This window comes from Prionailurus viverrinus, chromosome B2 (assembly GCF_022837055.1).
Source record: "Prionailurus viverrinus isolate Anna chromosome B2, UM_Priviv_1.0, whole genome shotgun sequence".
Taxonomy (NCBI): domain Eukaryota; kingdom Metazoa; phylum Chordata; class Mammalia; order Carnivora; family Felidae; genus Prionailurus; species Prionailurus viverrinus.
The window spans coordinates 101,163,575-101,185,273 of record NC_062565.1 but is presented as its reverse complement, the minus strand read 5'-3'; the positions used below and the strand labels follow the sequence as shown (position 1 = coordinate 101,185,273).

Here is a 21,699-nt window from a genome sequence, read left to right as displayed (position 1 = left end):
GTCATGGACCTTTCTTTAATCAGGGTGTTTGCAGAGACCTGCACAGATCAAAATGGGGAATGGTATCCAAATCCTTCACAGTACTCTTACACTTGTTCAGGCCATTAGCAAATCCTCCAGAGGAAGCCAAATCCATTTAAAGCGACTTTTAAGAAGGGCAACAGATAAAAAGGTAGGCAAGGAAAGAATTATAAAAACAGGATGGAGTCGTGATGGAAGCAGGTTAATCTGTCATTTTAATTGCATTGTCCCTTCTTTTTGTTCACTAATTAGATCAAGAAGCTATTAGAGTTACAGACGCTAAAAAGTGACTCTTTTTGAAGAAAGCTTAAACAAGAAGATGTCTTACCCCACCAACTCCAGGTTTCACGTAAGATAAATTGAATCCAACATGGGATACCAAAGGAGGTCCATGTCTTACGAGTATTTTTTTCTGAGAGTACAGGACAGTTTATCTTTAAATAGGAGGAAGGTATGCATAAACTTTTTGCATGTCCGTTTAGTCTTCACAAAGCAGTATGAGGTCAGTTTATGTATGAGAACGCAAAGTTCCACAAAGGCTAAGTGATTTGCCTTATTAAGTTGCTAACTGTGCTAACTGTGTAGGGGCACCTGGGTGGCTCAGTTGGTTAAGTGACTGACTTTGGCTCAGATCATGATCTCATAGTTTGTGGGTTGAAGCCCCACGTTGGGTTCTGTGCTGACAGCTTGGAGCCTGGAGCCTGCTTCGGATTCTGTGTCTCCCTCTCTCTCTGCTCCTCCCCTGCTCGTGCTCTGTCTCTCTCTCTCAAAAATAAAAATAAAAATAAAACATAAAAGATTTAAAAAAAAAAAAGGTGCTAACAGTGTGTGCTATGGAGCTGGAATCAAAAACAACTCTAGGCCACTGCTATCCAATAGAAATATAATATGAGCCATATGCTATTTAAAATTCTCTAGTAGCTACATGTAAAAATGAAAATAAATAGGGGCACCTGGGTGACTTAAGTCAGCTGAGCATCTGACTCCTGATTTTGGCTCACGACACAATCTCATGGTTAGAGCCCACACTGGGCTCTGCACTAGCACTGTGAGCCTGCCTGGGATCAGCTCTCTCTCCCTCTCTCTGCCCCTCCCCCTCTCGCACTCTCTTAAAATAAATGGCAAACTTTAACAAAAATTACTAAATAAATAAATAGGTGAAATAAAATTTAATAACATTTTCTTTTTTACATTTCTTTTTTTCATGCTAAATATTTGAAATCCAATATGTCTTTTACATTTACAGCATGCATACCTTAATTTGCACTAGCCACATTTCAAGTACTCAAGTACATTTCAAGTACTTAACAGCCATGTGTGGCTAGCAGCTGCCATGTTGGACAGCCTGGTTCTAGACCAGTGGTTCTCAAGATGTGATACCCAGATCAGCAGCAGCAGCACCACCAGGAAACTGTTAGAAGTACAGATTCTCGACCCCTGTTCCAAACCTACTGAATCAGCCCTCTGGCAGTGGGGAACACCAATTCGCATTTTAACAAGTCCCTTCCAATAATTCTGATACATGCTATGGTTTGAGAACCATTGCTCTAGACTATTGCCTCTCCAACCCACTTCAAATCTAGGACAGCCATGGCAGGCTAGTACTAAGGAAGAGAAGCCCCTTCTCTTAAGATCAACAATTCTTGGCTAGATGAAGTTGGTATTCTTGTGTGCGGAAGTCCTCTGGTCCTTGTTGTAGTTCCATTTCTTGGGACTTTGGAATGAATTGCCAGACATATAATTTAAAACATGGTTTAATTTATCATTTTGTTTAAAGGAGGAAAAAACACCCGACACTAACCACCCTATACTATTATCTTGAGTTTAGTTATTAAGTTCTCTTGTCCTCGGTTTCCTCATCCATAAAATGAGAATCCTTTAATAAATGTTGGCAATTTTTTTTAACACATTTATTTTAGTAATCTCTACACCCAACGTTGGGCTCGAACTTACAACACTGGGATCAAGAGTTGCATGCTCTTCCCACTGAGTCACCCAGGTGCCCCAGGAAACTTTTTTCAAAGTACTGTGTACAAAAAAAAAAGTCAGCAAAAGTGGCTGATATTTTTAAACTATGGTTAAAAAAAAAACTAGTGGGCAGGAAGGTAATATAGATTTTGAGCATAGAAGCAGAAGCTAATTCACTTCTATATCTCAGAACATTAGATTTGCTGAGGGGGGAGGGGAGGGTTCTTACCAAAATTACTGAGGAGAATGAATCTGAGCATGCCTTAAAGGAGAACTTTCAGTAAACAGGAATTACCTATAAAGAAAATCAGGAAGCCAAAGTGTTTCTTTTTATGAAGTTACATCCTGCCATAGAAAAGCTGGGTAGGAAATAAAGACTGATGCGCTCCCAACTGTATACTAAACCGGTTATTATTTCATTAAGGAAAATCTGAGCAAAAGCTCAGATTCAGTGAAGGAAAAAAAAAAACATGAGAAGCTTACATGTCATGAGAAACCAAAGACAACCAATGGCTACAATTAAACATGAGTTGGGGAAAAACTATACAAACAAATCTCTACTCTGATTTCAGATTCCTTAGTCCACACTTGCCCTCTCCACCCCTCCCCCTATTTTAGTAATACTTCCTCCAGACTTTTGCTTGAAAATGTGTGTCCACGAAAATAGGAGACTAATAATCTCAATTTCCTCCTTCTCTTTCTCTTTATTGTTAATAATACTTTCAAATTGTGCGTTTCCAGGGTTCTCTTGGTTTTTCCAGGTTTCTGTGATGGTTTTTCCGGGCTGCTCGGCACTCTTAAGTTCGATTAGAAAAAACGTTTTCACCACCTAACACTTTCCCAATTTATCCTCCCACCTTCAAATGAGAAGGCACAAGAAAAGGCAAGATAGCCCTTTTTGGAGGCAGGTTCCCATGGTTTGGGGGGAATGGCAGATGCCTTTCTGCAGTGGCAGCCGCAACCTTCCGCAAAGCAGAAACTGCAGCTCACACTCTCCCCTACTTCCCCCGCCCAAACCCACTACCTCGCAAGTCCACACAATCCTTAAAAGCACACACACAAACTCCTCCAACCTCGCATCCCCTCTTACACCCCACACCGCACGCACGCCAGGATGCCTGCTGCCACAGTAACGCTCAACCCACCCGGTGGCCCCACCCCTTTCGGTCCCGCCCCCGCCCCAGACACCAATGGTCGCCGCCCGCAGCTCCCGAAGGGTGCGTTGATAGGGCAGCGGGGCCTGCCACTCTCAGCGTGCGTCCCGCCCCCTCCTCACCCGGGGCTGGGGCTGGAGGGGCCGGAGCATCAGCGTGAGTAGCTGCGAGCAGCCGCGGTGGCGGCGGCGCGTTGTTGCAGTTGCGCCATCTGTCAGGAGCGGAGCCGGCGGGGAGGGGGCTGCCGCGGGAGAGGAGGAGGGGTCGTCGTGACCAAAGGCCGCCGAGACCCGCCCGCCGGCCGGCCGCGAAAGCACAAGCAGGCTGCCCTCGGAGCCGCGCGTCCTCCAACGTCCGGGCGCGCGGCGCTTCAGCCAGCGCACCGAGAGCTCTCTGGGCACACACAAAGCCGCCGCCCGCGCCGCACCGCCCGGCGGCCGCCGTCCGCGCCAGGGAGGGATCCGGCCGCCGGGCCGGGGACACCCGGCGCCGCCCCCTCGGCGCTCTCGGAAGGCCCACCGGCTGCCGGGCCCGCCGAGGAACCCCCGGAACCGCCTCGGCCGCGCGGGAGGAGGGCGGGGAGAAGACCATATGAATGGGCTCCGGAGCCTGAGCGCCGCGCAGGTAAGCGGCCGGGGATGCGCCCTGGGAGGCGGTGGGGATGCTGCGGAGACGCGGGCCACCGACGCCCCCGCGCTGCGCCGCCCCCGCCGCGGGGCCCCGCGCTGCAGTCTCCCGGCGGTCGCCGCTGCTGCCTCCGGGGCGCCCCGCGGGGCTGCCGGGGAGTTGGCCCCGCTCGGAGTCTTCCCGCGGCCGCGCGGGAGGACACCTCTGCGGGGTGCGGCCCTGAGGTAGCGCAGGGATGGGGGGCCCGTTTCCTCGCCTGCGAGCGGGCGCAGGGTGAGAATAGGAATTGTCAGGGGGGCGAGGCTGGCCCAGACTCCACCCTCGCCCTCCTTTCGGGGGCCCCCCGCGGGGACTCGGTCTGTGTGTGTTGTTTTAATGTCAGGGATGATGTAATCACTTAATAATTGATGCCCCGTGCTGCTTCCCTCCCCACCCCACCCCACCCCTGCCCCACTCCTCCACCTCTCGGCCTCCTTCTGCGGTCGTCGCTTTCCTCAGCTCATCCTCCTGCCTATTTCTGGCACCTCCCTAGCACTTCCCCCATCCTCCCCTTCACTCTTCCTGTGCCACCACCCGCCCAACCTTCCCCTGTCCCCCTTGCTGGAGCCTTCGCTCTTCTTCCTCTGCCTCCCCACCCCTTCTGCTCCCTCAACCTCCTTTCTCTTCCCTGCCCGCTGAATTTCCTCTCTACTTCCCAGATCGATGACTGTTTTTTGTTTGGTCGCCTCCCCTCTCTTATCTCTGCGGCCACAGGCGGAGGGGACTGGGCCAGAAAGAGGCCACCGAGGTTGGGCCCAGGCGGAGATTTGCTGGGACTCAGTGAGAAGCGGGATAATAAAATCACCCTTCTTGCCCCTCCTCCCCTTAATAAATCACACAGACTCGCCGGGTGTGTGTGTGTGTGTGTGTGTGTGTGTGTGTGTGTGTGACACAAAGAGCCCTTTCAGTGTACAGAGAGGAGACGCACAAAGTACCCAAGGATGGGCACGATGATTCTTCTTTCTCTTCACTGGGGCTTCCCTTTCTCTCAGATAAAGCAGTTGATTTTCTCTCTGAGAGTCTTTCCTGCCACATTTACCAAAACATAAAAGGCCCCAGATGCTGCAGGGTGGCAGGTGCTGTCATTTTGCAGTATTCATGGACCCAGTAGCGTTGACTGGCAGCTGCAGTACTTCTTAGATTTAAGGGGGAAATGATTCCAGCAGTCCCAAGAGTTGCTTTCTTATCAAGATAGCCTTCCTCCACCTTGTTTGAACCTCCTCTCCTCTGAGGATAGGTACTAAAAAGCTGGGGTAGGATAAATCGGTGTGGGAGCAGAAGAATTTGGCTTCTGAGTCAGATAATTAAATTAGTATTTGATACGAGTGAGGCAGCTAGATTTGCTTCTTCCCTCAAGTCTAAGAAGTGCTGAAGTCTTGAAATTTTGTCTGCCCATTGGTGTTGTTTTACCCTTATATTTAAACAAGTTTCCGGGGGCATCAAAAACACAGCATTCAAATTGGTATTTGGAAGGCCGTGGGAGACTGTGTCTCTTCCTTGCTTCAGGGGAGTCTTCAGACACCCACATCCTTCCTCTCACCACCCCAATCGACTGCAATACTTTCCACCCTTTGTGCTCTTTCTCCTGAGTCCTGGCCCCTTGGGTACTGTGCTTTCAGATGAAGGGACTCACAGACTTTTGGAGGAAGTGGTTTGTTAACTATCTAACGTTTGGGGGTAGGGGGGCACTTAACTATGAGCCAAGGATGTAGAGAATCTTTTGATTGAACTTTGAACCATCTGTTTGGTGTTCCTCTCAAGGAGGAAATGTTAATGTAAATCTGGAGGCTTAATGTTCCATTTTGTAAGCCAGTGGCTATTACATGCTTAATTGATAATATGAAAACGTAGGTTGAACCCATTGATTCCTAAGAGCATGGCTCCTTGACTCTTGTCTTAAGTTTGTTTTTCAAGAATTTTATTAGGAAAGAGTCATTTTTCAAGAATTTTATTAGCAAAGAGTCATGATTCATTAAACATTTACTTCTGTACTTTCTAAGGACATTCATCATGGAACTTTTTATATTTAAAAAAAGCAATAGGGTTAATGGGTATGCTGTAAAAACAAAGGGTTGTTTGTTTGATGCCAGACCCAGGAAGGAAAGTCCGTGCACAATAAGCTCACACTGTGTTGACCGAGCTAAAGAGACTTAATGATAAGGTTGAATGTGAACAAATGCACACTCTGCTTTCTGTACTTTATGCTTTGTCCTGGGTCTGGACTCTCCAATCCCATCAGATCTGCTTGCATTCTGTTTAACCTTTAGGCTCAGCTCAAAAGTCTTTGATGTTTTCTTTATCCTCCCCACCAAACAAATCACCACGCCTCCAATTTTGTTTTCAGACCTCAGCAGCAGGCATAACGTTTGGCCTGTCTCTGTTTCCATCATTAATTGGTCAGCACATTGAGAGAAGGAACCTGGTCTTATCCTGTTTCAGTAAATGTGAGTTAGGTCTTTGGTATGTGCCAGGCACTTGGATTTATTAAACTAACGTTAGCAGCTGTAACAAATAGGCCTGCAGAAACGTAATGGCTCAAAGGCAATAGACATTTATTATTCCTCATGCAGTAGTCCACTTTTTAAATGCCTTGGCCTGGAAATGACACCTATCACTTCCACTGACATTCTGTACGCAAGGGCTGGTTAGGTGGCCGCATTTAACTGCAGGGGAGCCTGGGAAATGTAGGTTAGCCATGTGACTAAGAAAAAAGAGGAAATGTATTTTGGGCCAGCAGCCTTGCCATATGTTGCCATTCAACAAGGCACAGTCATTGCCCTCAAGGAGTTTGTAGGCTGATGAAAACTAAATTGTATGGAAACCTGGAGCATAAACCCATCATTTCTTTTATTCTTTTGATTTCATAAGTTCAGATCTTTTTATTTTAAACATGTTTCATAAAACTTTGCTTTTTGTTGGTTCAAGTAGTTCCCACTCAGTGATTACTTGTAATACAGTGATCTCATGCCTCCTATGTTGACTTTGGTATGGTTCTTTTACTCTAGTAGAACTTTTCTTGGCCTAGATTTTTTTTATTTGTTGATTTTATAGACTCCCAAAGTGGCTGGGAGGGTCCTTAGAAATCACAGTCCTACCTTCTTAACTGAAAGAGGAAATTAAGCAGAGTGCCCAGGAGAAACTTCTTGCCTGGGGCCATGCTAATGAGAAGGGAGCCCTAGCCAGCCCAGGCTCAGTCTTGCCTGGGTCCCCTTCACCACACAGCTGTCCTGACTTGGTGATTGTGATATCTGCATATTCCACGGAGACTAAGTGAGTTTCCAGACCTCCAGGAGCAGGGCAAACTGCTCGTGTTCTGGATAGTCTCTGTTCTCCACAGGCCTCCAAACCATTGGAGCAATGCTGTCCATACTATTCATCATAGTTAATAATGCATATATTTTTGCTACAAACGGTTCATTATATTCATCTGTTCTGGAAACATTAGCCAAGTGTGTTCCTGTGTGCAAGGCACTGGGAGATAGGGTCATGAAAATGAATGCTTCTGCTGTCCTTTTCTTCAGGGGCTCACAGTCTGCCAGGGGAGATAAAAGTAAATAAATAATAGCTAATTTTTATCGAGCATTATTATCTGTCAAGCGCTGTTGAAGTTCTGGTCTTAGCAATAATGATCTGAAGCGGTTTCACTTCTCTCCCTTTTACAGGTGGGAAATTGAAGCAGGGGAGGTTAAGTAACTAACTGAAGATCATATAGTTATTAGGTGGTACAGTCACAGTTCAGGCCCAATTAGTTTGGTTTCAAATCCCTTGCTCTCAGCCACTAGGCAATATGCAAAATACTATATATGGATATAATAACATTAATTAAAATACGTTACATGCCATAAGAGGAAGATAGCTAAATACTTTGGAAACTGATACTTCTAGTTGTTGTGAAACAACCTTATATTTAAATTTAAAAAGTTCAAGATGGGAAAGCAAAGCATGTTGATACTGGAAATACTTTTACTCTGTGTGATTTCTGTTTTAAGCTGTGTCCTTCTGTGGGCCACAGATAGGTGGGTAAATGTGAATGGTCATACATATTTCCTCATTCAGCAACATTCATTCATTGTATCTACCATTTGCCAGACACTGAGCTACATGCTTCAGGGGCAGAGGTGTGATCCTGCTCTAAGGAACTTACCTGGACAAAGGAAGTCTCTGCCTGCTGTGATTCTAGGGGCCCTCACAAGAGGAAGAGAGCACATAGAACGGAGCATGAACTACACAAAGAGGTGGAAAAGTGGGGCAGCCAGGCAGCAAAGGTTGGAGGAGGTGTCTTTGAGGTGAAGAGTAGGAGTCAGCTAGTAGAGTGTTATAGAAAGGCCATTGCCCTGGAAGGCAAATGCACTTTTAGGAAATTGGAAGTAGTTTTTGGAGGGGGTCGGGGGGGTATTGTAGAGAGACAGACAGAGGAAGAAGATAGGATAGAGAAAAATCTGAGTGTTCTTGTAAGTACAGTTGACCCTTGAACAACTTAGGTTTGCACACGGTCCACTTATATGCAGATTTTTTTTTGATAAATATGGTATAGTACTGGAAATGTATTTTCCTGGTGATTTTCTTAACATTTTTTTCTCCAGCTTACTTTATTGTCAGGAATATAGTATATAATACATATAGCATATAAAATATGTGTTAATCAACTGTTTATGTTAGCAGCAGTCTCAACAGTAGGCTTTTAATAGTTAAGTTTTGGGGGAGTAAAAAATTATACACAAATTTTCAACTGCATGGGGATTGGCACCCCTAACTCCTGCATTGTTCAAGGGCCAGAATGTCAGAATGCCATTTAACAGTTGTAAGTGGAGATGATGCTTTGATCTAATTTGTATTTTATAAAAGATTATCTGGTCACAGTGTAGGCTGTTGCAGAGGCAGTCAAGACCAATGCGGGGAAGGTAGTTATGGAAACTCAGATGAGCAATATATAAAAGTCTGAATGGAAGAAATGGAAGTGGAGATGGAACAACAATAACAAAAAAAAAACAGAGTAAGAGAGGGTAAGACAGTATATTGAGGGGCAGGGAAGAAGAGGGGTCCTGGGAAATTAGGTGGAGAGAAACATGCAGATAGGTAATACAGTAAGAGAGGACAGGTATGTCAAATGATGACTTTATCATGGACACTTAGGGCTTTCAGGTTGAGGTATGTCATAGGAGTGAAGAGTAAGACTTAATTATACGTCTATTAGCAGCAAATTAGAAACTACTTGAAATAATGGACATGGGCAGTATACTCAGGGACTTTGTAGACAGGGCTGGGGGAGAGCCCAGGAATGGGGGAGGTTAGAGGAGCCCTGAATGGAAGAGCCAGAGTGTTGAGCAGGCCCAGGGGAGAGAGGTTTCCTTGATCACCAGGAGGCGAGGGTTATGCCCCGGACATTAAGCAAAATTAAGAATGAAAAGTGCAGTTTGATTTAGCACCAAAGATCTCCGAATCCAGCCAGAGCAGCATCAGGAAGATAAGGGGTGGAGGTCTAAGACTCTGCTGCTCCCTAGACCAAGATAGAAACATGTATCAAAACTGCAGAACATAGGACCTTAAGGGACTAGAGACCACAAAGTCCAACACGTCTGTTTTACTTAGGAGGAAAAATGAGGCCCAGAGAGGCTAGGTGACTTGTCCAAGGTGGCAGAGTCACCACTTAAGGTCCACTGTCAAGCCATTCAGTCCAGGCGAAGGATGTGGTCAAGAGCATGGACTCAGGTGTGGGCTGGGTTCAGCCCCTTCCAGCTGTGTGAACGGGGCCAAGCTACCTAAACTCCGTGCCTCCCTTTTTTCACCTTTAACCTGGAGATAATAGTTCTTACCTCAAAGCTTTGCTGTGAGGAGTCAGTGAGTTAATAAACGTAAAACCCCACATATGGGAAAAGTGATGAGTTTGCTGCTGTTGTTAAAATGTGTGTGTGTGTGTGTGTGTGTGTACACACATACATGTAACAGATATACATACAATACATATATCCCTTAGGGAAGGAAAGGTGAAGATGTACTGTCTGCATAGAAGGAAATTTTGAATATTTTAGGCAGAGATTTGGGTGATGGATTGTGAGGTCTGGATCAAGAATTACTGGAAAGCTTGGAAAGTTTATATAGTATGATTGAAAACAGCATACTTAGCAAGTCTTTGTTAGAAATGCAGAGCCTTTTTTATTCTTGAGAGTAAAAAAAAAAACAAAAGCACTTTGAAGTTAGCCCTATCAAAGACTTTCTTGGTTTTAGTCAGATAACCAGAATTTTAACCTATTAACAATGTAAATCCCTTGAGTTTGACTTCAGAATGTCACCATACCTCCTGAAGACAGAACAAACTAGAGAGTAGGGGGAGAAGACCTGAGTTATGACTTTCATGCACTTGGTTCCTATGAATAAATGGTGATTTGGGTTAGAGAGAGAGTGCTCAGTGTTTCTAGTTGAGCAAATCTAATTTTTAGCCACTAAAACACATGAGTAGCCTAAACCGTATTACCTGGAGGGACTTGGGTGACATGCAGTACAGACAGCCTAGGAATAAGTGGCACTCTGGACTTGATTAGGACACAGTAATCCTAGAAGGATATAAATTGAACTGGATTTATCGTCTAATAAAAACGTGGGAAGGAAAGATAATGCTTACTGACTCATGAAACTTTAACAACGTTTGTAAGGCTCTGAGTTGTCGTAATGTTTGGATGAGAGCATTTCCCCATTCATCTCCGTGCTTCCAGGGTGACCCACGTGAGGCCTCACTGTGGATCAGAAGCCGACTTGGGTCCTTCCTGGGTATTTTTAGGAAGCAGAGGTCATCATATATTCAGCCCTTGTAGACCCCATGACCTCAACAGCACCTTGTTGGTTTGGGCAAATGTGTATTGAATGTCTATTAACTATAAATTTGGGGGAGAAAAAAAATACAGCACGAGAAAGTTTTAGCCCATTGTTCATTTCAATTCATAAGGCTTTTTCTGAGGACTGCTTACTTCTGGCCTTGTGATAATGTAAAAAACCATGTAGCACACCATAGCTACTCACCCCTCCTTAAATACACCATAAAAATAATAATACCTACCGCTTTTATTGCACCCCAGAGGCCTTGTTAAGTGCTTTACATACAGTAATTTACTTAATTATAACAACTCCATGAGGCAGGTGTTATTATCCCCATTGATCAAATGGGAAGACTGAGGCTCAGAAAGGTAAAGTAACTTGCCCATTGTCACACAGCTAATTACTAAAGAAGCCAGGTCTGTCTGGCTCCTAGGCTCATGCCTGCTTTTGCTCCAAAGCTGTGGTTCCTCTTTCCCTGCCTACTTTCAAATGACCTTGCCTTTGCTTTGCGGTTGTTTCTGTGTTAAGTGTTAGAGGATATAAAGACACCTTTTCCCCCCAGTGGAAACCTCACTACTTCATTACTCCTCTCAAGACTCACCTTCTGGGAAGCCCCCTCTTTGGTCCTTTCTGTGGGCCCCCATGGCACTTGATTTCTACCTCATCATCACCATCATCATAGTTGGACTTGTAAAGCAAGATGGAATCAGCTGGGTGGAAGAATGGGTGAATACTGGTCTTTTTCATTGACTTATGAGCTCTTTGGAAGTCAGGGACAATATCATATTCATGGTCAATTGGCCAACACAACACCCAGCACTATTCCATGGTATACTATCATTATTCCTACTTAACAGATGGGAAAACTGAGGTTTAGAGGTTAAGCGATTTAGTCAGGCTCACACAGCTAGTAAGCATTAGAGCTGGAATCTGAACCTGGACAGTCTGGTTCCAGAAATCTATGCTCCTAACACTAATTTTGTTCCATCTTTCAAATGAGATTGTAAGCCATGAGTATGGAGACAGTGGATATCATCTCCTAGCCCAGTACCTCACAGTCCATGCTCTGTAAACAGCAGCTCTCTTGTTCTTCCATCCACCCTGGCAGAACAACAAACAATATATTGAACTAGGTCTTAGCTCATAATAATAAGGAGAGAGTTTTAGGGTCATGGTTACATGAATATTCTCTGAGGATCTTACAGAGTGCATATCTCCGGGCCATCTTCTGAGTCAGTAGGTCTGGGGCTGTCAGGATTGAGCACCGAACTCCCTTCTGGATATGAGAATGGCAGTAGGGATGGAACCATCAGGGAGGCAGCTTCTGAAAGACAAGGAATGAAGCAAGCATAGTGAGTCTCATCCACATTGATGGGAGCAGGCCGTGAAGTGGTAGAAAATCATCAGTCAGCCCGAGTCAGCAGCCGCCCAGGGGAGGCTGGGGATCAGAAATCAATCACAGAAAGACCACTTACTTTGTATTTTTAAGATTTCTAAGTACCTGCTTCTTTTGAATGTGCTGGTGGGATTTTATCTGATGAATTTAAACACTTTCATTTTTCTCAGATCTTCCGTCTTTGAGGTTCCCAAAAATAGTAGGCTTTTCATGGAGTTGTATAAGGATTCCATCTGCTTTATACTGAAAAGTAGGGCTTTAATGGAAAATTAAAAATGAGCCAGATCGCCTTTCCCACAACAAAGCCCAGGGCACTTTTCCCAATCCTTTCTTCTTTTAATCCCCAGCAAAAGTTACTGAATCTGTATTTCTGTGGGATCACCCCCACCCTCCAAATTAAATTCTACCCAAAAGCCAAATAAACACCAACAAGTTTCTTCATTTCCATACGTTGTCATATCTATTTAAAAGCAATAACAGTTTCAAATATTGTCACTTATAAAATTTGATTTTCATTTCAGTTTTCATTTTATTCCAGAATTGTGTGATCTGTGGCCTATAACTAGGCACATGCACACAAGGATACCTGAAAAGTGCTGATTTCTGTTCATGGTTTCTCTTATTTGCTCTCAAAGTTTGGAGGCTTTCGCCTTTCATTGTAGAGTTTACTGTCTAACCTACAAATATAGAGCACCTCATTGTTTTCAGTTGTAGGAGCTGAGTTGTCAACGAATGCTAACATTCTGTCATTCTCTATCTTTTATCATCTCCTTTTACTTGAAAATGCCAATTCTGTGGCTGTCCTTTATATATACTGTTGCCCAGTCTATATTCTCTTGATATGTTACGTCCTTCAGGCTCTCCTGTGGTTTGCAAATAATGATTGCAGTTGCTTCACTCCTATACCTTCTAAATTGAGTGAGGGGATGTTGATCCATGTGAAATGGATGTGCCAGCTGATGTAGATACTGGTTCTCTTCCCTTGTCCCTTTACTTACAACCCAGTGAATAGGAGCAAAGACCAAATTCCTTAGGCTGGCATTCAACACCTTCCATGTCCACATTCTTAGTCATACTTGGCTCACCTCATTTACCACTGTACTAACACTTGATTAGCCAGATGTCAGTCTAGTATCTCATTAATATGAAAAATGTGTTCTGGCCTTTGTTTTCCCTTCTTGAAATCCCCTAGCCCTTCTTTTCCCTCAGAATTCTACCCATTTTTCAATCCCAGCTTTAGGAAGTTTCCCCTAATCTCCTCATCCTCTTACATTGAATACTTATGACCAGTTGTCTCCTAATAAATGATGCCTTATGTTGTTAGTTAAATTCTCATAGGAGAGATCTAAGGTTCAGAGAGATTTTGTGACTTGCCCAAGGTCATATATCCAGTTACTAATTTAGTTTAGACTATAATCTAGGTCTCCAAGGAATCTGTGTGGGTCCTGTATTCTCAAGAAACTGTTGGCCCTTTGTGTGCAAAAATGTTGTTTGCTGGCCCCCCTATAGCAGGTAGCACGATGTCATTCGTAGTGTAGATATTCAGTGGATGTTTATTTGGAGAGGCCCTGGAGCAGGGCCCCGGAGTATGTAGCTGCTCTCCTGGCCATCTGTGGGGCTTGGATGTTGAGCCTGTGTAGTTTTTGTAGTTTCTGATGGCACCAGGTTGACTCTCTACCAGCCCGCATGGTTTAGGGTCAATGATTGTCCCAGACTGGTTCAGGAACCACTGTTGTATTTTGAGGATGGTGTGTGTTTAAAGATCTTGCCCTCGTAATCTTGAGCTTTTGGTTAAACATTTAGAGTGGTCAGGGAAATAGTTACTTCTTTGCCCTCTGCCATCAGGTTTTCACCAATAAGATTTTCACTAAAAACCATAGGAAGTTACCAGTGGTGCAGTGACATCCAAGACCAGGAGAAATGCAGAATGTTTCAACACTGGGAGGAAGTTGGAAGAAAACAGTAGTGGATGGTGGAAGAGTGCAGAGTGGCCACCAGGGTTGTGCCTGGAAGTCTGAGAGGACTGGGGAAGCCGGTGCCCATCCATATCTGCACCTCTCCAAGTAGCATTTACCTGAGTCCCTCAGCCATGTGACACCCAACCGTGACTGTGGAAGTGCCATCCTCTCCCTGTGTTAATTTGGTTCACTTGGTAGTATCAGCATCTGAAGAATCTCCCTGGCAGGGGAGGAAGGTTCTTTTCTAGACTTAAGGTCCTACGAAGTCATGACTAACACTGTACCCCAACCAGAGCCTCTGTATCTCCATCAAAAGAATGACTGAAAATAAACCTTATGAAATGTTTTCCATGGTTAGGGGTCATTACTCGAGTCATTTCTGTAACAAGATGACAACAGCATAATAGTCAGTGTTTGTCAGCCACTCTGCTGCAGCCAGAAAGAGGGGAGGTACCTGGTGCTTCACTGTTGTTTGAAATGCCATTATGGTCTTTGGAAAGCGGTAGTGAACTTTTTTCCCTTCCTTAACCATACATGGTCCATGATTTGAGCACCTCCTCACCCCCAACCCCCCTCCCATTTCCACAGCCACCTCCTTAAATGCAGGAGATCACATGCCAGTGTCCTAATACACTCTCTCCTTGGCTGGCATGTAATGTCACCACCTCATGCATTTATCCAGTTTGTTCATGTTCAGTCATTTTGGTATATCTCCCTGTCAGAATTGTCCATTTTCAGTAGCATGCTTCTAGAAGGCTGAAAGCACACCTCATTTCATTTGCGTTGTGCTATGTAACACTACACTGAGCTGTGCATTTATTAAATGCTTGTTGATTATGATTCTGAGCTTCCAAGCTGGGAGGTCTTACAAGTGTTTTCAGTACTTCTGGAATGAGATGCATCTTGAATATATTTTCTTCTTGTAGGTAGTACATCAGGTCCTTTGCATTGGTAGGTCCTCAAAATCATGGCTCAGAACCCAGATTTTGGTTGCACAGTGTCTTAGGTTCCCCCTTATGTTCAACTTCTTGGGTGAAAATGCCAGTGATGCCAACTTCTAATCCTGTTTTCAAATTAGGGGCAAGGCATAGGTAGATAATGTGCCATATCACATCCTTCTTTTCATATAGGTGTGGTTGTCCATATAATTCCCACCGTCTTGTAGTCATTATTCAACACATTGTTGATTTCAGACTGTTAAGAGTTACAGGTAGTTCTCCAAGAGACTGAGATTTGCTCAGTGAAGGCCTGTGAGGTGTGGCTGGCAAGGACCTATGAGGACTCCAGAACAATGAGCTGAGCCAGATGCCTCTGTGAGTGCCAGTAGCTCCAGGGAAGTTCTGGTTAGTTTATGCCTGAATGTGATATAAGGAGGACTGGCACTGGAAAACTGCAGATGTTCTTTGTACCTTGGCCCAAATATGCCAAATGAGGAAGGGTGCAGTGTGTGAAGGTTTAAGAGTCCCCGATCTAGAGTTCCCAAGGCAAACTCCGCTTCCCAGATCTCCTGTCCCGAGCTGTGACAGAGGTTCTGTGTGTAGGGGTTGAAGTACCCTGGCCTCCATCCCCACAACAATGCTCCCATGCACTTGAGATCCAGAACTGCCAGTGTGGGAAGAGCCCTGCTCTATGCTGCCCACCAGGACACTCAGCTGGGCTTTAAGAACCTTCTAGATGAGCTAGAACATGCAGAAATGATCCACTAGTGAGGGTGATGTTGGTGAGATTGGAGGGAGGGGGGGATAACGGATGGAAGAGGATCAACAAAGAGTTGGCAGGGGCAAGATCATGATGGGTATAGGAGGAGCCCTTGTATTAGTCTTTTGTGGCTGCAACAAATTACCCGAAACTAGGTGGCCTAAAACAACAGAAAAATTTCTCTCACCATTCTGGAGTCCAAAAGTCTTGAAATTAAGGTGTCACATCCCAGTGACACTTTGTTCTGGAGACTTCCATGCTTCTTTCCTAACTTTTGGTGGCTGCTGGCAGGCCTGGGCGTTCCTTGGCTTTTAGACCCATCACTATAGTTTCTGCCACCAATTCACATGAGATTTTCCTTTGAGCATCTTTACATGGCTTTCTCCTCTTTCATAAGGACGCTTGTCACTGGATTTAGGGCCTACCCTAATTCAAGATGGTCTCATCTCAAGATCCTTAACTTCCTCTTTTTTATTTTTTTTTTTTAATGTTTGCTTGTATAGAGAGAAAACGTGAGCAGGGGAAGGGCAGAGAGGGAAGCAGAATCCCAAGCAGGATACACGCTGTCAGCACAAAGCCCAACATGGGGTTCAGTCTCACCAACCATGATATCATGACCTGTGCCAAAATCAAGAGTCGGTCGCTTAACCAACTGAGCCACCCAGGCACCCCATCATGATCCTTAATTTATTAATTATATCTGCAGAGACCCTTTTCCCCATGAGGGGATTTCAGATGGGCATATTTTATAATGGGAAGGGGGCTGCCGTTCAACTCACTATAGCTCTCAACAGGATAAAAATTAGCAGTAACTTGAAGTGAGAAAGAACACATGAGAAGGGTATTTGCAAGTCTGAATTCCCACGAAGGGGCAGGCACAGTATTTTACGCGTGTGATTTCTAACTATCACTGAGGCAGATGAAGATACTGACATTTAAAACATTTTTTTTTAATGTTTATTTATTTTTAAGAGAAAGCATGTGTGCAAGTGTGGGAGGGGCAGGAGAGAGAGAGACAGAGAGAGAGAGGGAGGGAGACACAGAATCCGAAACAGGCTCCAGGCTCTAGGCTCTGAGCTGTCAGCACAGAGCCCAATGCAGGGCTCAAACTCACAAACTGTGAGATCATGACCTGAGCCCAAGTTGGACGCTAAAGCAACTGAGTCACCCAGGCGCCCCTGACATTTTTATGTGAAAAGAAAGAAGTTCAAAGGTGTGGATGTCCTGAAGCTTTTCAGTAAAATTGGAGGCTGAGCCATTATCCAAGGTTGGAAGGTTCAAAGATAGGAGGACAGCTTGGCGAATCTAGAAGAAGTCCAAACAGCCACAAAAATATAGAGTAATATTTTAATAGATGGATAGAAATTATTACAGAGAGGGGTGACTGGCTGGCTCAGTCAGTGGAGCATGTGACTCCTGTTCTCAGGGTTGTGGGTTTGAGCCCCACATTGGGTGTAGAGATTACTTAAAAATAAAATCTTTAAAAAAAACCAAAAATGTATTAGAGAAATAGCGAGGCCCCATTGGAATTTGTAGGTATTTTTTAATGGCTCGCTTTAGCCCAGTTTTGTGATTTGGCCTTGTAGTACTTGTTACTTTGGAATGGAAAATCTGACCATTTGGTGACCTAGAGTTGAGAATTGATTTGAACCATCAAGTGAGGAGGATATTCTTAGAGACTAAGGAAAATATCGGTTGAATCAGCTGCAAGTAGGATTTAGGCTGGCTAGGGGAGCAAGCTGGAATTGGGATGGTAGATGCAGTAAGGAAGGATCTGTAGTCTTACGGATATGATGCGTGAACACAGCAGGTATGGAAAAGGGGAAACAAAGGCAGGAAGCCCTCGGAAGAGGAAACCTAGGGGAGTGTAGAGTTCTAAAATGATGCCGAATAAGGGTGGCTCCTTGTTGAATGGATAGCTGCTCAACTGTAGATTAATGATTAAGGACATTAGGTATAAATACTTCAAGAAACTGAAATCCATAGGCCTCTTTTGCTCTTGGTTCAAATATGTGTACAGTTGACCCTTGAACAACACAGAAGTTAGGGATGCTGACTCCTTGGGCTGTCGAAAATCCATGTATAACTTTTGAATTACCAAAAACTTGAATGTTAATTGGCATCTGTTGACTGGAAGCCTTATTGATCATCAAAAGCTGATTAACGTATTTTGTATGTTATATGTATTATATACCATACTCTTACAGTAAAGTGAGAAAATATTAAAACCAACCACAAGAAAAAATACATTTACAGTACTGTACAGTATTTATCCAGAAAAATCCAGGTGTAAGTAGACCTGTGCAGTTCAAACCTATGTTGTTCAAGGGTTGGCTGTAAATGATGTCTTCTAGAAGAAAGACATGTCAGTATGTTGCACTTTTAAAAAAATCCTGGATAATGGAGTGCCTGGTTGGCTCAGTCAGCAGAGCATGCTACTCTTGACCTCAGGGTCATCAGTTTAAGCCGCATGTTGGGTGTAGACTTTACTTCAAAAAAAAATTTTTTTAATTAAAATTTAAAAATCCTGGGTGAATGTTCTGGGCTCCCTGAAACCTTACATTATGACCTTGTTTAGTGGGGGATAATCTTAAACTAGTATTCAATTTACTTTACTTTCCTTCTAATTCTTGTTTCCCTGGGAATCTCCCCCATTGAGGCGAAGGATTCCGTTACTTCAGGGGGAGGACAGAATATGGTCTAGGACAAAGAAGACGTTGTTCAGCTTTTGACTTTCAAAACAAGCCCTTGAAGCATGTTTCAGAGACCAGAATTAGCCCAGGCCTTCACTCAAAAGAGGCAGGCTTTGTTAGAAGAAAAATGATTGTGGATTCCAAGGAGGCAGATCTCAGAAGGCCTGGTATATATTGTGTAGTAAGCCATGCAGGAAGGAGGAAATACCTTCCTGGGATGGAGCATGGAGCTTGTAGAGATTAGGAGGAGACTAGAGCTAAATGAATGGGTGGCTGAGATCCCCCACTTCAGGAGAGTGGAGGAGAATCTGCTTGCAGAGAGCACCCATACCTTGCATTTGGTCTGGAACCCTGGAAGGAAACTACCTGTAGTGTACTCTACAGGGGGGCGTGTTTAGGCAGAAGCAAGCCCTCTCAATTCCCCAAAGCCTGCATGTGGCATAGGAGCGATCCCACGGGCCTGTAGGCCCCCTCAGGCACACGTGGAGGTGCAGAGGGAGCTGGGAGGTAGAATGAAGGCGGCACAGAGTGAACTGTGCAGTCTCACTCCTGGAGACTGGGTGGGTTCAATTTACCAGTTACATCAGCAGAATCAGGCCAACACCCAAAGACAAAGGGATGAAACATCCCAGGGACCCCAGTGAGGGCATGGAGGGCAGTGCCTAGACTAGGTCCTCTCCCCATCCTGCTAACCTGGGGTGGGGGCAGAAGGGCAAGGGAAAAGAACACAGCCCTGAGAGGCAGTTTAGAGAAGTTTAATTTGACTAATTGCCCTGAAGCAACTAAGAATTTTAAATCTGAAGAGATTAAGTTATCTTGAAGTGGCAAGATTGTTTTTGTTACTATCATCAGAAATGCAGTGGTCATGATCAATTTGAATTAAACACTGGAGAAATGAAGTAACATTTTTAAAAAGTATTTATTCATTGGGGTGCCTGGGTGGCTCAGTTGAGCGTCTGACTTCGACTCAGGTCATGATCTCCCAGTTGGTGGGTTCAAGCCCCATGTCAGGCTCTGTGCTGACAGCTCAGAGCCTGGAGCCTGTTTCGGATTCTGTGTCTGCCCCTCCCATGCTCATGCTCTGTCTCTCGATAATAAATAAACGTTAAAAAATTTTTAAATAAAAAAAAAAAAAAGTATTTATTTAGGAAGCTCTAGGCCCAACATGGGGTGGGAACTCATGACCCTGAGATCAAGAGTTGCATGCTCCAGTGACTGAGCCAGCCAGGTGTCCTTAAGTAACATTTTTTGTGTGTGTACAGCTGAGTAATAAGTGTAAATTTCACTCCTGCCACATTGCATCTGAGCTGTATTTTATCTTGATGATGATGATGATGGTAACAAGGATGACAGCATATTCACTGGCTTGTATTCTTAGAGTATGCTTTTTCTTTTGAGTAAATCATGTCTTCGCATACGTGTATTAGGTTCACTTTGGACAAGAAGTGGGAAGATCTGCCCTCTCAAGGAGCAGGCTTGTCTACCAGATATTCCCAAATGTAGTGGGGATTTGGGCTTCCTGTTTTTAGCTTGTGGCAGTTCTTCTGAGTGCCCTGGAAGGGAGGACTTCAGTTGCCAGGGAGACTCATTTCAGTGGAAATTATTAGAATTTCAGGACTTTCTTTAATCAATTTACTGTGATACTGGAGACTAGAAGAGAAGATTTACTGGGTGTGATCCTTCAGTTCCATGTTTTAAAGGAATCAGGGTGAATACTAGAGATTGTATTCAATCTCTGATTATCATGGGAGAAACTCTTCACTTTTATTCAGTCCTCATGTACTAAATAAAGCATGAGTATATGGAGGGATTCATTTTCGAGTATAACTCATAAGTAGTTACCAGAACACTAAATGGGGGGGGGGGGCGGGCGCAGAAACCAGTTAGCTCTTTTTAATTATGTCTCATCCCAACTTGACATTCGTACAAGGATGATGCTACATTTAAGAAGATGTTTTAAAACCTGCTGTTTCTTGAAATGCCTAGTAATTTGAGAAGGGAAATCTTTAGTCTTGCTTTAAAAAGTGTGTATTTGGTGGTGTGTTGAGGATGCTGCTTATATACTTTTCTACTAGAAAATTATGGTGGCACTTTGAGCACATCTTCTCAAAATATACACGCATCTCCTATTTTTCCTCATCTCTCAGTGGGAGCCAAGAGAACTCGAGATGTGGGATCATAACACTGTGGAAAGGAGTCACTAAAATAATCAATACTATAGAATTTTTAAAGGTTGATTTATTAACTGATACCATGTTTGGGCCTTTGAAATGGTTCTATTCAAAATCGGAAAAATAAAATTTCTAAAACTTAAAAACATGTCCATGTACATTAGAAGAAAAAAACCTTTTTATACTGAGTAAGCATTAAAAAGAACATATGACCATAATTATTTGGGGTATACATTCACTCTAGTCAGTTTCTAGCTATATGTCTCTAATACCCATGTCACATATTTTTTATGAAGAATGAACTGTTTTAAATGTTCTCATAGACTTGCCTCTAGTCGTCTTCAGAGTTGTGTCTTATAGTCACTATGTGAAATTGTTACTGTCATCAGTTGGCATTCATGGTATACATCAAAATATTTTTTTCGCAGAGAAAATAGTTCTTTCTACCGATGCACATGAGCTCAGAGCAAATTCTGCTAAATGGAGGCTTTCCTCGGGCTAACTTTTTACATGTTGAAATGTGTTAATATTTTAGCCCAAATATTTTCACAGGTCTTTTACCCTCAGGATTTATATCGTTAATAAATATTTTTACAAAACTCATGAAAATAAATTCCTCTGTGGTCCTTTTGAATGTCTTGTCACATTTAGATGACACAAATTGTAGATCTTCATAATTTCGCTCCATTCTGGTTCCTAACATAAATGTATCCAATTAAAACTAGGAGCACCATCAAAACATCACCTCAAGTCGAGATCCTTCAACACATCATAATACAATTTCAGAATTAAATCTTGGACACTGTGTTTAGTCCCTCCTTTGCTTTGTCGGGATAAATTTCAACATCTTCCTTTTTGCAAGCCTTGTTTTCAATAACTGCAATTGGCTAAAAGCTTTAAAGAACTGAAGTGTTTTGGCGCTTCATTCACTGCTTTAATGAAAGATTCCCAACTGTTTTGGAACAGAACGCACCCAAACTTTACAGGATTCATCTATCATACCATTATGCAACAACTAGGTTGATTTAGAGAATCGTTTCTCAAACATTTTTTTCTTTTTTTTGGTTAAAGTTTATTTATTTTGAGAGAGAGAGAGAGCGAGCGAGCATGAGCAGGGGAGGAGCAGAGAGAAAAGGGAGAGAGAGAATCCCAAGCTCCAACTCA

At 43.8% G+C, this 21,699-nt stretch overlaps 1 protein-coding gene across 4 annotated transcripts in view; it reads left to right on the top strand.

Moving 5' to 3' along the window:
• Nucleotides 1–3,263: 3,263 nt before the first annotated feature.
• FYN (FYN proto-oncogene, Src family tyrosine kinase) overlaps nt 3,264–21,699 on the top strand; it is a 215,170-nt gene continuing 196,734 nt past the window's right edge. For 3 of the 4 annotated variants that reach the window (XM_047858140.1, XM_047858145.1, XM_047858139.1), the window contains exon 1: nt 3,265–3,767. The gene's annotated coding sequence lies outside the window, so the exon portion shown is untranslated. Of the gene's footprint in view, nt 3,768–21,699 lie in introns of all 4 variants that reach the window. The other variant, XM_047858144.1, reaches the window with a different exon arrangement.